Source organism: Podarcis pityusensis, assembly GCF_964106645.2.
Source record: "Podarcis pityusensis genome assembly, chromosome: 15".
Lineage (NCBI taxonomy): Eukaryota > Metazoa > Chordata > Lepidosauria > Squamata > Lacertidae > Podarcis > Podarcis pityusensis.
Window position 1 is genome coordinate 9,237,132 of NC_138040.1, and position 15,787 is coordinate 9,252,918.

The 15,787-nt window shown below is 47.3% G+C and overlaps 1 protein-coding gene across 2 annotated transcripts in view; it reads left to right on the forward strand.

Moving 5' to 3' along the window:
- The window catches only part of RAP1GAP2 (RAP1 GTPase activating protein 2), a 194,054-nt gene that overhangs the window by 15,386 nt on the left and 162,881 nt on the right, over positions 1–15,787 (forward strand). Inside the window, exon 1 of one of the 2 annotated variants that reach the window (XM_080982926.1) lies at positions 2,073–2,352. The exons of the other annotated variant lie outside the window; for it this stretch is intronic. The gene's annotated coding sequence lies outside the window, so the exon portion shown is untranslated. Of the gene's footprint in view, positions 1–2,072; positions 2,353–15,787 lie in introns of those variants that run through there. 2 annotated transcript variants of the gene reach the window in all.

Genomic DNA, 15,787 nt, shown 5'->3' on the forward strand with positions numbered 1-15,787 from the left:
CCCAGAACATGCAGAGAAATGAAGAGGGTGGACCAAAGAGAGAGACAAGATAATAGAGGCTTTGGCTACAGGGGAAGGAACGGGGTGAGGATCCTTAGAGAATGGTAGGAAGATGGGGACCTTCAGTCCTCACAACTGCCTCACTCAGGCAAGATCTGGGAAGAGTTGCTGTGATCACTAGGTCTGCACTGTTTTTGGTTAACTTCACTGACACCTGGTGTTAAGCTGGACTAGAAGGATGTTTGGCCTGATCCAGCAGGTCTTCTTAATCAACACTAGAATAACCATTTCTTCCAACAAGGCAACTTTACTGGAGCAAAAATACATGCGTTACTTTGCCCACAAGTTACACCTCTGTTTGCGAAAGTGTGTGAGCCATCTCCTGGGGTATGGCGCTGAAACAGGGAGCTGCAAATAATTCATTTGGGGAAGACATGCACTTTGAGAGATGGAGGAAAGGGGTGGGGAGGGAGATAGCGTGATTGTTGGAAGAGTGCCTGGCAGTGTGGAATAAGACCGTGGAGAGCCGCAGCTGGTCGTAGTAGGTAGCAGTAGTGTCTGACACTGTATAGGGCAGACACAAATGTTCAGCAATGGCTGGTGCCCATTGGGACTAGTAGGGCAGAAAGCGGGGAGCCCAACAGTAGGGGGAGCCAGAGTGCACGACAGGCAGAGTCAGAGCCAGAGCCAGAGCCAATGACTAGAGGAGCCAGCTGTTTCTAGTGTTATCCCCATCCTTCTTGCTGAGTTCTGCAAGGGTATCACTGACACTGAAGGGGAGGAAGCTGAGACGCTGTGCCCTGCCCCATGTCTTTTAAATAAGAAGGTGGGCAAGGTGCAGCTGGCTGTGGGAAGGCTGGCAGGGTAGTGCCCCATTTGCCCTAGTGCATATTTTTTTTTAATAATAATAATAATAATAATAATAATAATAATAATAATATTTTATTTGTACCCCGCCCATCTGGCTGGGTTTCCCCAGCCACTCTGGGTGGCTTCCAACAAAGATTAAAATACATTAAAATGTCACACATTAAAAACTTCCCTGAACAGGGCTGCCTACAGATAGTTGTTTATCTCTTTGACATCTGGTGGGAGGGGGTTCCACAGGGCGGGTGCCACTACGGAGAAGGCCCTCTGCCTGGTTCCCTGTAACTTGGCTTCTTGCAGTGAGGGGACCACCAGAAGGCACTCGGCGCTGGACCTCAGGGTCCGGGCTGGATGATGGGGGTGGAGACGCTCCTTCAGGTATACTGGGCCGAGGCCATTTAGGGCTTTAAAGGTCAACACCAACGCTTTGAATTCATGATAATAACTGAGAAGAGTCACTGCTATCAGAGTGGGATGAACAGGGCTAGATGGACCAATTGTGTTTGTCTGTGTGTGTGTGTGTGTAGAGCAAGTGAGAGAGCATGCTCTGCGATAGGGCGCATGTTTTCCAGGCAGATAGTTCCCCGATTCAATCTGTGACAATTCCAGTTGAGAAGGAAATAGCAGATGATGAGAGAGGCTTTTGCTTGCAACCCCAGAGAGCTGTTGCCAGCCAGAGTTGACGATGCTGAGCTCGATGGACAAATGAATGACATGATCTGATCAGCTAGAACGCTGCGCAGTGTAGCAGACAAGGGTCTGATTCCCCACTCAAACTGGGATGCTTAGCTAATTGATCGCGGGCCACTTCTTAAACTATCCCACCTCATGGATTTGTTGCGGAGATAGAATGCTGGGTGGAGGGAACCATGCAAGCTAACTTGTGCTGCTTGGATTATAAAGGCAGGATATAAATACAGTATTTCTTAAAAATAAATAAACGAACAAGCATAGGCAGTTATGAGGTCGGCTTCACAGCTGGCTGGGGGTTTGAACCAAAGTCTCCTTGGTGGACATCTAGCAATAGTGGCAGCATCACTGCACTGGCCGAAGTGCAGAATGGAAGATGGGTTCCTCCCAAAGCCCTGTGGGGTCCCCCCCTCTGTTTTTCTTTGTTTCTCCCCCATGTATAGTAGCCTGAATGCTGCCGAACCAATTCTTTTGTGTTTCTTGCAAGAAGCGTGGAAGGTTTGCGAGATGCGCGGTGGCTCATGAAAACACCGAACGCCCCCTTGTGGCTGGGAATGCTGCTGGTTTCTTGCCAAGAGACCGTAGAGCATTAAAACAGCAGGTTAGCAAATGCAGACACATCATCTACTCCAAATCAACAATGCCATAGAAGCTTCTCCTTTGCGAGGGAACACTGAACGGCTGGCTCCATAACTGCATGCCCTCCTTCCTTGTCTTTGAAATAAATAAACCTTGCCTTGATGTTGACTGTGAGCATCAACGTTGCATAAAGTGAAGCAGCAAGGCAATTTTAAGGTAAGGATCCGATTCTTGTCTCGGCTGAGCCATAATCTGAACGTAAAACAATGCTCATATAACATGTGCCAGAGCATGATGCGTCAAGAGAATTTGCACTCTGGAACGGCAGAGATGCTCTTATGCACAAAGTCTGTCTGTTTGTGCTTCTGTATATTTTGCATCAATGGGGACCGAGTGCCTTTCAAGCTCCTCAAGCAATAACCATTTCAACATGTTTGCTTTTTCTACTATTACTACCGCAGAACCGTAGAGGCATGTGTAGCTTTAGGAAAGGAAAGGAGCTTTACAGGAGGTTGTGTTGTCTGCTGATGCGACAGGGTTGGGGGTACAGAAAATTGTTTTGAGGAGGCTGAACAAGCCTCGGGCGTCTGGGGCAATTGCGAGGGTCCGAGGAGGTGGCGGCAACTTGGGACAGGGGTTCCTGTTTGAATATGTCAAACACGAAATGGGGCACGCTCCAGATTGTCTAGGCAGGCAAGCCTTAATTTGCTAACTTGTCGGAAGGAGAAAATGCAGGATCAATATTGTGCTAAGAGAGGGAGATCCCCTTCCCATATCTTTCACGAAAGCTTTGCTCCTGCAACTCTGGGTGTCTTGTTTGCTTGGGGGGGGGGGGATGCATTCATTTATAGGTCACACCGTGTTGTGTGAGTGAGGCTCCCTGTTTATAAACTAGACCAATGCAGCAGCAAGAGAACGATTTGGCAGAATGTTTTTGACCTCCACTGTTAAATGACCAGAGTGAGATTACTGCTAGCAAGAGTGGCAATCGTCTCCCCCCTTTTTTTTACCCTTTCCCAATAACTGCATTGCAAAAGGTTGAAATTGTTTAGCCCCATATGGAAGCTGAAAGAACAACACAAGGGTGCAACAGGGTATATGGTTTGTAAAGTGGTCTGGTCTGTGTCGAGGGGCAGAAAATTGCAAATATTGTTATCGTCCCTCCAAGAACCACAAGGGCTAGGTGCCTTCTATACAGAGGCTTCCTGGCATGCAGATGGTTAAAAACGGTTGTCTACAACAACCTGCTGTGTGGTGGTGCTCACTGGGACAGGTGGGGTGGAAGTCAGGAAGACCAGCAGAAAGTGGAGCCAGAACCAGCGAGAGGCAGAACTAACTCCTTCTAATTTTGTCCTCCTCCTCCTCCTCCTCCTTGCTGAGATCTGCAAGGGCAATGCTGATACGAAGAAGCTGACAACCAGAGCCACCTCCTGGTCTGGTGGCAAGTAAGAAGGGAGATGGGCTTGAGGAACTGAGATGGAGGTTGGTGGGGCAGTGACCCACCTGATGATCCAGCCTCCACTGCTGCTGGGTATGATATGAAGTCTTCCTTTGGACTGACCTGTTGTGGAGGGATGTCTGCTTTCACTGCGCCACTCTGCAACCCACATCTAGGTGGGGTGGTGGTGGACCTGGGAAGCTGTCCTATGACAGGTCAGAGAGCTCAGTTGGTAGAGCATGAGGGTCATGGGTTCAAGCCCCATGTTGGGCAAAATATTCCTGCATTGCAGGGGGTTGGACTAGATGGCTCTTCCAGTTCTATGATTCTACGGTTATGTTTTTTTCATCTAGCTCAGTATACTCCAGGGACTTGGGGAGAGACAGACAGACAGACACGCGCGCGCGCACACACACACACAAACACACATACACACACAGGACTTTCCCATCACTCGCTGTCTTTAAACTGAACGTGCTAGGGAATGAAGCTGGGACCCGTCTTTACACCGGCTCACTCTGTAAAACCAGCTAAGAGATTCAGTACAGTAGTTCCATTAAGATTAGTGGCAGTCGGTGCCCATTGAGACTGGTGGGACGGGAGCCAAACAGTTGGTGGCATCAGAGCCAATTCCAGTTTCTCCCCCATTGTCCTCCTGGATGAGCTCTACAAGGGCAGCATTGAGCCTTTGGAAGCTGGACTGGTTGTAAGTAAGAAGGCAGGCAGCTGGCCTCTGGCTGAGGGGAGAGTGAGGTTGGTGGGGCAGTGCCTCATTCACCCTCATGGCCCAGCCTTCATTGGGGCTTCTGTACATGAGCCTGTAGCCTCCCTCCATGTGGTATTAACTGCATGGCAAATGACGCTCCTGGGCAGGGCTACTGTCTGCTTGACTTCTGGTTTCTGTGAACCAAGAACGCAGAACCTGGAGCCCTCCCAAGGTGGCTGACCTCTTATTCCCATTAGGCATAGCTAGCTTGGCCAACGGCCACGAATGATGGGAGATGGACTCCAAGAAGGCCACAGGGTTCCCCATACTTTGCTTCCTCCCTCTATTCTCTATGGAAAGATTATAGGTTCAACTCGGTGCCGGTCCATCCATTAGACAAAACGAAGCAAAGGCCTCAGGTGACAGGAGATGGAGGTGATGGACAAGCACTCCCGTGGGCCCTGCTTTCTTGTTTCGCCTGAGCACCGCGACTCTTCTTTCCCACCTTGATTTTCTGGGATGCTGTCCAGCGGAGGTGGTCAGCAGCTACCCGGCCGCTCCTGTGAGCTGTGGCTGCTGTCCGCAGTGCAGGATGCATGGGTTGCTGTGGCAGCAAGGGATGTGGCTGGCTGGTGTTGAAGGCATCTCTAAAGGCTGTGGGGGCGGCTGCTCGTATCAACACTGCCATGGCAGTCAGTAGGAAAGGGTGGGTTTTTGCTTTCCCTGCTCACTACCTTGCAAAGATGAGGGAAGAGGAGCAATGGCTCGCCCTGGGGAGGGGAGAGGTTCGATGGCTTGCTTTGGGTGCATCTCGCACTAGCCCTGGCTTGGTTTATGTAGTACATTTCATTTACACCTCCATCTTTTCCTCCAAGGAGCTCAAGGTGGTAGACCTGGTTTCGCTCTCCCCATTTTACCTGCAAGGTAGATCAGGCTCAGAGTCAACGACAGGTCCAAGTTTACCCAGGGAGCTTCATGGCTGAGTGATGATTCAAACCCAGATCACAATCCAATGCTTTAACTGTTATACCTTTGCCACCAACACTTTTGAGCCCAATGGACTTCAAAGGTGCTTGATGAACCACCCGCTCACCTCCCCATTGCTCTGCTCTTTCTTTTTCTTTAAAATCTTATTTGCTGGCACTCACCCACCTGAGACACTGCTAGAGGGAATGAGCCCCCCTTTGCCAACCCCCACCCCCGCAGAGAAGACCTGCTGCTCAGCAATAGAGCATTTGTTCAATCCTCATTATCTCTTGGTAGGACTCTCTGCTGCTTGAAACCCTGGAGAGCTGCTGCCAGTCAGTGCAGACAATACTGCGCTGGGTGGGCTAATGGTCTGACTCATCCTAAGGCAGATTCTTTTTTTAAAAAATCTGATTATTTACTGGAAGTTTTCAACATAGAATACAATAAAAAACAAACTAAATAAAAATAGAGAAGGCGGGGGGAACCAAGAAAGAAAGAAAGAAAGAAAGAAAGAAAACAATGAGAGGAAATAGGAAGGTAAAGAAAGAGAGAGAAAATAAAATACAGAGCCCTCTATCAAGGACTGATTTGGTTTTTTGATGTCCTCTATGTTGGGTTGTGGGAAATCAAGGACAGATGTTCTTACAGATATATGGCAGAACTACGCTGAGAATATTTGTGTGAAACTGGTGGCACCCTTAACCCTTATTTCACACAAAAAGGAGTGGAGCTTCCCAGTTCACAGCTGGAAGCTTCCATTTCTTCTTCCAGCCTCCCACCTGGGAGTTATTCCCTTCCCTGCCTCCCATGCAGGGTTCTTTGGTCACCCATCACCTTCTTGTGAGTATCCTCCTCAACCCAACATAGGTAAAGGTAAAGGGACCCCTGACCATTAGGTGCAGTCATGGCCGACTCTGGGGTTGCGGGGCTCATCTCGCTTTATGAGCCAGCATACAGCTTCTGGGTCATGTGGCCAGCATGACTAAGCCGCTTCTGGCGAACCAGAGCAGCGCATGGAAACGCCATTTACCTTCCTGCCGGAGCAGTCCCTATTTATCTATTTGACGTGCTTTCGAACTGCTAGGTTGGCAGGAGAGGGGCCGAGCAACAGGAGCTCACCCCATCGCGGCGATTCGAACCGCCGACCTTCTGATCAGCAAGTCCTAGGCTCTGTGGTTTAACCCACAGCGCCACCCGCGTCCCGCAACCCAACATAGAGGACATCAAAAAACCAAATGCAACTTAAACAACCCCCCCCCCAAAAAACAGCAACAAAACAGACAAAAGCTAAATGTCATTAAAAATAATTTCAGATAGCATAAAATAGAAAAAGAGAGATAAAGGAAAGAAGTAGAGAGGACTTCCCATTCTCCATCTGCCCATTTTTCAGATTATTCAAAGTATCCAAAACATTCGCTCCAGGGCAATGTCCAGCAGTTCCTCAATCTGCTGGGCACTGTTTACTCAATCTTCAATCCCAGTCGAGCCTAAGGCAGATTCCTAGACGGCACCTAAACATCTGGCCTGTCTCCTAAACGCGTCATTCTTTCAAACATCTGTTGACTATCTAAGCACCTTCATCTATGCATTGACAGATGTGGAGCTATGCCACACTAACTCGGAAATGGGTGGAATGTCCTTAGCACTGGGGTGAAATGATGCCTATATCTTCACTGCCAGAGGCAGGGTACCTCTGAATACTGGTTGTGGGCAGTGTCGCTGCTGCATTAGGGCCCTGCTTCTGGACTCCCTTAGGCAGCTGGTAGGCCAGGAGACTGAATTGGTAGCAGAGGGCATGATGTTGGGATGGGGCCCACCAGGAGGTGGAACAGGAGACAATGAGAGGTGAAGAAGGCAAGTCTAGCTCCAGCAGGTCTCTCCTTATGTTCTTACAGATATATGGCAGAGCTAAGCTGAGAATATTTGTGTGAAACTCTGGTTGCACCTTTTCCAACTGCAGAGGAAAAGGAAAAACCTGAAGACTGCACATTTGTGGCTGACCCAAGACATTTTGGCACCTGAGGTGAATTACAAAATGGCGTCCTCCCTTGCCGAAGGGGTGAATGAAGATCTACGTTGGGAACAAGGGGGAAATAAAGATCTACAAGAAGGGGAATCAAATTAACCTTAAAGGATGGATGAAGTGGAAATCAAAGACAGCGTGAGGAGGGTCCCACTCCTGGGCAAGTGGACACCCCGGGAGACCCAGAGGGCAGCCATTCTGCCGCCTGAGGCAGTTGCCTCACCTTGACTCATGAATGGGCCAGCCCCAGTGCCAGATTTACGTATAAGCTAAACAAGCTATAGCTTAGGGCCCCACTCTCTTGCCCTTCCCCCAAATTTAAAGGAAATAAAACCTGGATATACATTTCCAAAATATAAGATAAAAAGCAAATAAAATAAAACCTACATACAGCAACAGTGTTTTGTGTTGTGTAGGCTCCTATTTGTTATGTGCAAATGGCTATAGATACCTACTAGGTCCATAAATTACCATATCGCATATATTCAACACAAAAAACAGCGATAATTTGTTGTTGATAAAGGATAGCTGGACATATAAAGGGCCCCATTACCTTCAGTAGTTTAGGGCAGGCATACGCAAACTTGGCCCTCCAGGTGTTTGGGAACTACAACTCCCATCACCCCTAGCTAACAGGACCAGTGGTCAGGGATGATGGGAATTGTAATCCCAAAACATCTGGAGGGCCGAGTTTGCCAATGCCTGGCTTAGGGCCTCATCAAACCTAAATCCGGCCCTGATGTGTGGCATGTGTGGTACATGTTTTTCTTTATTTTGCATGATGTTAGAACTTGATGAAGGCAGGATGCTTGAGGAATTTAATTCGTGCCACACAATCTCAGGGAGAACTGGCCCAATCCACATTTCCCAGCTTATTGTATGGGTCAGAAAGGACATGCTCCTTGCCACACAAAAACACCCCAAGGTGTGGGTGGAGCAGGGCTGGTGGGGTGTGACCTGGACCAGATAGAGAAGCCTAGGTAAAGGTAAAGGGACCCCTGACCATTAGGTCCAGTCGTGACCGACTCTGGGGTTGTGGCGCTCATCTTGCTTTATTGGCCGAGGGAGCCGGCGTACAGCTTCTGGGTCATGTGGCCAGCATGACTAAGCTGCTTCTGGCAAACCAGAGCAGTGCACGGAAACGCCGTTTACCTTCCCGCCAGAGTGGTACCTATTTATCTACATGCACTTTGACGTGCTTTTGAACTGCTAGGTTGGCAGGAGCAGGGACCGAGCGACGGGAGCTCACCCCATCGTGGGGATTCGAACTGCCAACCTTCTGATCAGCAAGTCCTAGGCTCTGTGGTTTAACCCACAGCGCCACCTGCATCCCATAGAGAAGCCTAGTCAGCCGCATTAGGCCCATGGGTGGAGGGTCCCTACCTCTGTTCTACACTGACTGGCAGCAGCGCTCCAGAGTTTCAGGCAGGAAGTCTTTCTCAGCTACACCTAGGGATGCTGCCGGGGATTGAAGCTGCAACCCTACAAAAGAGTAAATGGGCAATTCTGCTGCTGCACTGGGTAACCAAGCCCCTTCCCAGAAGGATTTCTCCACTGGCACGCAGCAGCCGTTTCTGATAATGGTATTTTTGAATTATTGCGACCTCTCTATTGAGCAACATTGGTTCTTAATTGCATTGCTTGTTTTTGCTTTCTCGATGCACCACTGTGTTGATTATATTGGCGGAAATGTGCTCGTGTGTGTTTTTAATGCCTTGTTATTGTTGTGAGTGGCTTGGAAGTAGGCTTCGGGGAGAAATCCACTTCCATCTGCATTTAAAGGGGAACTTGTCCGAATGCACAATGTTGTAAACTGAAACATCACCATTCTTTGAACTGACAACTCTGTGAATTCTGCAACGTGGTTCTTCAGACAACTATTGTGTTCAATGATGTGTAGACTCAAGGCTTATTTTCCCAGCCAGAACTCACCAGAACTCAGTTCCGGCTCCTCTCAGGTGGACATTGCCACTATAAGAGAACAAGGGGGGGGGGCGTTCATGGTGAGTTCTGGCACCTCTTTTTCTCGAAAAATGGCACTGCATATACTAGGGTAAAGTGTGCCCAGGAATGCGAACGTTAGTGCAAAGAATGTATGGAAATGCATTACTTTATGCCTTGCAGAAATGTGGACATTAGGCAAAATTGCATATAATAATAATAATAATAATAATAATAATAATAATAATAATAATAGTTATTATTATTTTTTATTTATACCCTGCCCTCCCCAGCCAAGACTGGGCTCAGGGTGCCTAAAATGAGTATAGTAGAAGGAATTCACATGAGAATGCTGATGAATTTTCACAAGGACTTCTTTTTTTAAAAAAGCAAAATTCACAAAGTGACATAGAAATGTGGAGAACTGAATTTAAAGATTGGAAAATGAGAAATGGAGAGAAACTGGAATGGATATAATTTACACCTAAGAACATAAGACGAGCCAGCCGGATCGTGCCAATGGCCCGTCCAGTCCATCACCCTGCTCTCGCAGGGGTCAACAAGATCCCTCCATGGGAAGTAGGATCTGAGCACAAGAGCCCTCTGCCCTCCTTGGGTTTCCAGCAAATGGCATTCAGAAGCACGATTGCCTCCATCTGTGGAAGCAGAGCTTAGACATTATGACTTGTAGCCACTGATACCCTCATCCCCTGTGAGTCTGCCCAGTTCTATTTAGTTTAACTGTGCGCTGCATGAAGAATTACTTTCTTTGTCCTGAATCTTCAGCTTCATTAGGTGCCCTTCAGTTCCAGCATTATGAGAAAGGAAGAAAAACTTTCCTCGATTCACTTTCTCTTTGTCATGTATCATTTTACCATGCTACCTCTTTTCTCTAAACTAAAAATGTCCAAATACTGCATTTTTTCCTCACAAGGGAGCCACTCCACCCCCTTGATGATGGGTAGGCAAAGTAAGGCCCGGGGGCCGGATCCGGCCCAATCGCCTTCTCAATCCGGCCCGCGGACGGTCTAGGAATCAGCGTGTTTTTACATGAGTAGAATGTGTGCTTTTATTTAAAATGCATCCCTGGGTTATTTGTGGGGCGTAGGAATTCGTTCATTCCCCCCCCCCCATATAGTCTGACCCCCCCAAAGTCTGAGGGACAGTGGACCGGCCCCCTGCTGAAAAAGTATGCTGACCCCTGCCCTTTTGGCTGCCCTTTTTTGAACCTTTCCCAAGTCTGCAATATCCTTTTTCAAGTGAGGTGACCCTAACTGTACACAATACTCCCAGCAACAGTAGATTTGTATAATGGCGTTGTGATACTGACGGTTTTGCTTTCAATTCCCTCTGTGGAACTCAGTGCTGCTGTTGGAAAAGGGTACTCCAAACTACGTAACCATGGTGACTGGAGGTTGGAACGAGTCGTATTCAGAACATCCATACAATAATGTCTGTGGGAGCTGTTAACGTTCTGCATTGTGTTTTCCTTTGAGCAGGTGTTTGATCTCGATTCCTGGGGAATATTTTCCCATAGTATAACAGTTTTGCAGGTCTCTTTCTCTCTCTATCCCCCCCCCCACTCAAAACTATTTTTGTTAACTGTTCTTAGATAGCTTACCACAACGAGATTTCAAAATGCTTCGGTGAGGGATGGTTGAATCGACCAGTTTGGGTTTCTCATTCTTTTCCATCTCAAGTTCAGTTCTTCATGATTCCATATTGGCGTAATAATAATAATAATAATAATAATAATAATAATTTATTATTTGTACCCCGCCCATCTGGCTGGGTTTCCCCTGCCACTCTGGGCGGCTTCCAACAAAGACCAAAAATACACTAAAATGTCACACATTAAAAACTTCCCTGAAGAGGGGTTGATGGCTAAACTATTCTTGGAATCATGACTCTGCAAGGGGAATAGAGGCTCTCTTGATGCCTCTCAGAACCCCTAACAAACTACAGCTCCCAGAATTCTTTGGGATAATCCATGGCTGTTTGAAGTGGTATCCTAGTTCCTTAAATGCACGCTGCAGATGTGGCTGAGGGCTGCTTCCCTAAACTGGGAGTGGGCAACCTCAGGTTGGTATGGGGCCAATCTGCCTCTTTCCCCACAGCCCACTGGATGAGGAAAGTTAGGATGAGCCAAGTGAGTGGAAGAAAGAGAGAAAGGAATGCCCCCCATTTGACAGGAGGCCAATCAACCACCATCAGGTGGTCCCTGATAGATTTGCCCTGATGGAATAAAGGTAAAGGGACCCCTGACCATTAGGTCCAGTCGTGGCCAACTCTGGGGTTGCGGCGCTCATCTTGCTTTATTGGCCAAGAGAGCCGGCCTACAGCTTCCGGGTCATGTGGCCAGCATGACTAAGCCGCTTCTGGCGAACCAGAGCAGCTACAACCCCTGAAAAACACATGTTTATGCCCACCTGTCTCCCCTAAATGTTAGGCTCTAATATATTAGAATCAATGTGTTTTCATGGTTTCTGGACAATGACCCATTTGTCCATCCTTTATATACCCAAATTACATTTCTCAACGCCCTTGCTGCTGCATTCCTCGCTTGCCTGATCCAGTCCCAAACAGATGGATGAGCGTTTTCGGAGCTGCTTCTCTTCCCTGTTGGCAGCCAACAGGATTTATATTGGTTTGTTTTCGTAGGGATTTTATATAGTGGCGGGGGGGGGGGCACACACAACCCCAGAGATACCTCTCTCATGTTGTGTGCGTGTGCGTGCGTGTGCAAGTGTGCTGATTTGCGTGTTTCGAAAGGGGTGTGACTGCCAGAGTTTCCAGTCCTCCAGGACAAATCCATATCTGGAAACGCTACACAGAAGCGAGCTTCTCACTGCTTTTAATGATTCTGGAGTAAATCCAGGGCAACACTGATCTTGTCTGTGTGCTGCTCAAAACAAACAAACGAAACATCCTATTTGGATATACAGATGGATTTGATCTCAAGGTCACCTGGCTTCTAAAAATGGTTCCTTTCTTTGCTTCCTCGCTGGGACTCAGCCCAAGTCTGCAAGATCTTGTTTGTGGGACTAAGAGAGGCAGTCGGGGCCGCCTTGCAAACAGGCTCTTCAGTTGTGTAACACGGCCATTGTTTCTTTCCCCCCTTAAAATATAGGCTGGCCCATGAGTTATGATTAATGGCCTTGATATCCAGTGATCGCTCCAGTGCTCCCTGGAATTTCTCTCACAGGTGGAGTGGGTGGAGCCCAACTTTGGGACTCCTCTGGAGCAGGAGTGATGATGTCATCGACTGGCGCACCAGGGGAATTGATGGGCTGTTCTTGCTCTGGACAGCGAGTGAAGCAAGAATGAGGCTTTTGAGTTGCACTATTATTTTGCAACAGCTTAGCACAGCTAAATTAGAGACCAAAGAAAACAGCCAAACAGAGGCTGGGTACGACTTCCCTTTTCTTCCACGGGCTTCTTATTTCAGGCTAGCAGTTTAAATAGCAACGCTTATTTGCAAGTTTGGCTTTGCAACTGAAAGCTTTTCAGCAGGCTGCAGATCTATTATTAAAGGTCATTGTGCTTTACAAGTTAAACCACCACATCACTGGTTTTGGACAGAGATGGATGAGCTTGTCTCCACTTGGCTCAGATCGAAAACCCTTGGAAAGCTTGGTTTATTTTCCAAATCACAGCACTGGACTAGGAGGAAAGCCTCCTAACTCGGTAGTGTGATGGGAAGGGGAAGCCTTCCAAAATCAGGCACTTCTTCTTAACCCTTCCAAAACCCCACTTTTCTCTTTCCCATGGTACTATTGGTCCAAAGTCCACAGAGAGGAAGGCTGTGTATGCACCAGAGAACTCTGGGGAGCTGCAGTTTAGCCTTATAACTCTCTAACTCCCAGCACTCTTTACAATCTGCAGCCCCAGGATTCTTTGAGGGAAGCCACCTGCTTCCAATTGTGCTTTAAATTATGGTGCTTACCCACAGCCCATGCTTCTGTGATCATTATCCAGTAGCCCAGAAGAAGAAGCTGCAATCTCCCAGAGAGCAACATTTCAGAATCTGTGGGCTGGGCTTTCATCTAAATAATGCATCTTTCCCTACCGCCTCCTCTTTTTTTTTTTTTACAAGATGACATTTTAGACATCAAAAATAATCACAGTGGCTTGCTTTTCTGCTTCTGGAGAGTTGCCAAACTGGCTTTGAGTCTAGAAGTAACATGAAATCTGGGGGGTAGGAGAAGACAGCAGGCGAGGCTCGCTTACAGACTTTGGTCCGCATTCCCTGCGGAGGCTGGTCGATAATGCTAAAAGCACACGCGTTGCATTTTTATCTAATGCCATTGTCTGTGTTGCAACCTCCCAGCCCTTCATATCTCTGCGCACCATCATCATAAATAGATGAACTGCCCCACCGCTGCGTGAAGTATTAATGGCGCAATCAATCTTTCATGGCGCAAGGTTGCAAAAGGAGAGAATTATTTCGTCCTTCCTAGGCATAATTTCAGAACCTTGTTGACTTTCTCCCCCCCGCCTCCCCAATTAGTTTGACGAAAATAATAATAATAATAATAATAATAATAATAATAATAATAATATATTTATACCCCGCTCTTCCTGGTTCAAAAACCGGGCTCAGGGCGGCTAACAACAAATTTAAAACACTTAATTAGAAAAGCAGCATAAATACAGTATAAAAACACGAACGACAATAAAATACAAAAATCAATTACATAATCCCCAGGGCTAGCTGGCTGAATATACTAAATTGTAAAGATTTTCCTGGTTAGCTGCCTTTCGATTCTCCTGAATTGTGGCCCAACTTGGATGGCATTAAAAGAAAACTGGGAAAATTCATGGAAGAAAAGATGATTGATGGCTACTAAGCAATATGGCTAAGCTCTGCCTCCATGGTCGGAGGGCAGTAACGCTTCTGAATATTGGTTATTGGAAACTGCAGGTGGGGACAGTTGTGTTGGGCCTCAGGTACCACTTTTGGGATTCCCTTTGGGGCATCTGATTGGTCACTGCGAGAACAGGATGCTGGACGAGATGGGCCACTGGCCTGATCCAGCAGGCTCTTCTTGTGGGAATGTTGTGGATTGTAGGAGAGATTATATTGATTATATTGAGAGCCAGTGTGGTGTAGTGGTTAAGAGTGTTGGACTCGTAAACTGGTGAACCGGGTTCAGGTCTCCGCTCCTCCACATGCAGCTGCTGGGTGACCTTGGGCCAGTCACACTTCTTTGAAGTCTCTCAGCCCCACTCACCTCACAGAGTGTTTGTTGTGGGGGAGGAAGGAGAATGTTAGCCACTTTGAGACTCCTTCGGGTAATGATAAAGCGGGATATCAAATCCAAACTCTTCTTCTTCTAAATATTATCCTTCCTCACTCATGCTAGTGAGTCAAGTATACATTCCCCTTATACAGAAGGAAGCTAGTTTGCAGATTCGTTTGAATCTCTTAAAGGTAAAGGGACCCCTGACCATTAGGTCCAGTCGTGACCGACTCTGGGGTTGCGGTGCTCATTTCGCTTTACTGGACAAGGGAGCCGGCGTACAGCTTCCAGGTCATGTGGCCAGCATGACTAAGCCGCTTCTGGTGAACCAGAGCAGCGCACGGAATAGCCGTTTACCTTCCCACCAGAGCGGTACCTATTTATCTACTTGCACTTTGACATGCACTCGAACGGGAGCTCACCTTGTCGCGGGGATTTGAACCACTGACCTTTTGATTGGCAAGCCCTAGGCTCTGTGGTTTAACCCACAGCACCACCCGCGTCCCTCTTAGTTAAGATTATTTCCTGGTGTCCCCTTTTATCCCTCCTAAAAGAATAAAGACATGAGAATCTTTCTGAGTAAAGTAACAAGTTTACCCACATTTCAATTCTCGATATGATCCCTGAAAGGCAGGCTTTACTTGATAGTTACACAATAAACCGTGAGTTCATCTCATAGGGAGACTGAACTCATTTGCTGCTGGCTGAGAGCCGGCAGACAGCAAAATGACATTAAGAGTCCAAAATTACATTAAGAGTCCAGCTCTCAATAAGTGTGCATTATTGAATCTCTTTACTTAAGCAATCCAGTCTGGCTTGCCCAGATTGGATTCATTCCTGGTAAATTCCCTTTGATCCCTCTCAAAAGAATGAAGACACAACAGTCTTTCCTTAAAAGTAACAAGAAGTTTACTCACATTCAGTTCACAGTACGATCCCTGAAGGCAAACTTTGGCTTGTAGTTACAGAGAAAGGTGTGGATTCATCCCATATGGGGATTTATCCCATGTGCAGCAGTGAGGGCCAGCAGTGCAGTCCAAGAGAAGCAAAAGAGTAAAGGAGGAAGATGGCTGTGTGACTGGACCTTTCGTTGGGTACCTTGTCACATGCAGGGGAAGGATGCTCTAGACCAGGTGTAATAGGAAGTTATACTGGCTGGAGTAACATCCCCCTGTCTGTGTCCACTCTAGGGAAACAAGGAATGTTGTATTTGACTGCTCCAATGTATTACATCCCACACTTCTGATGTTCTTACACTATATTAACAATAAAAGTTAATAATAATAGTAATAGAGAATGCAGAAAAATAACTGATGATACAGAAAAAAGGA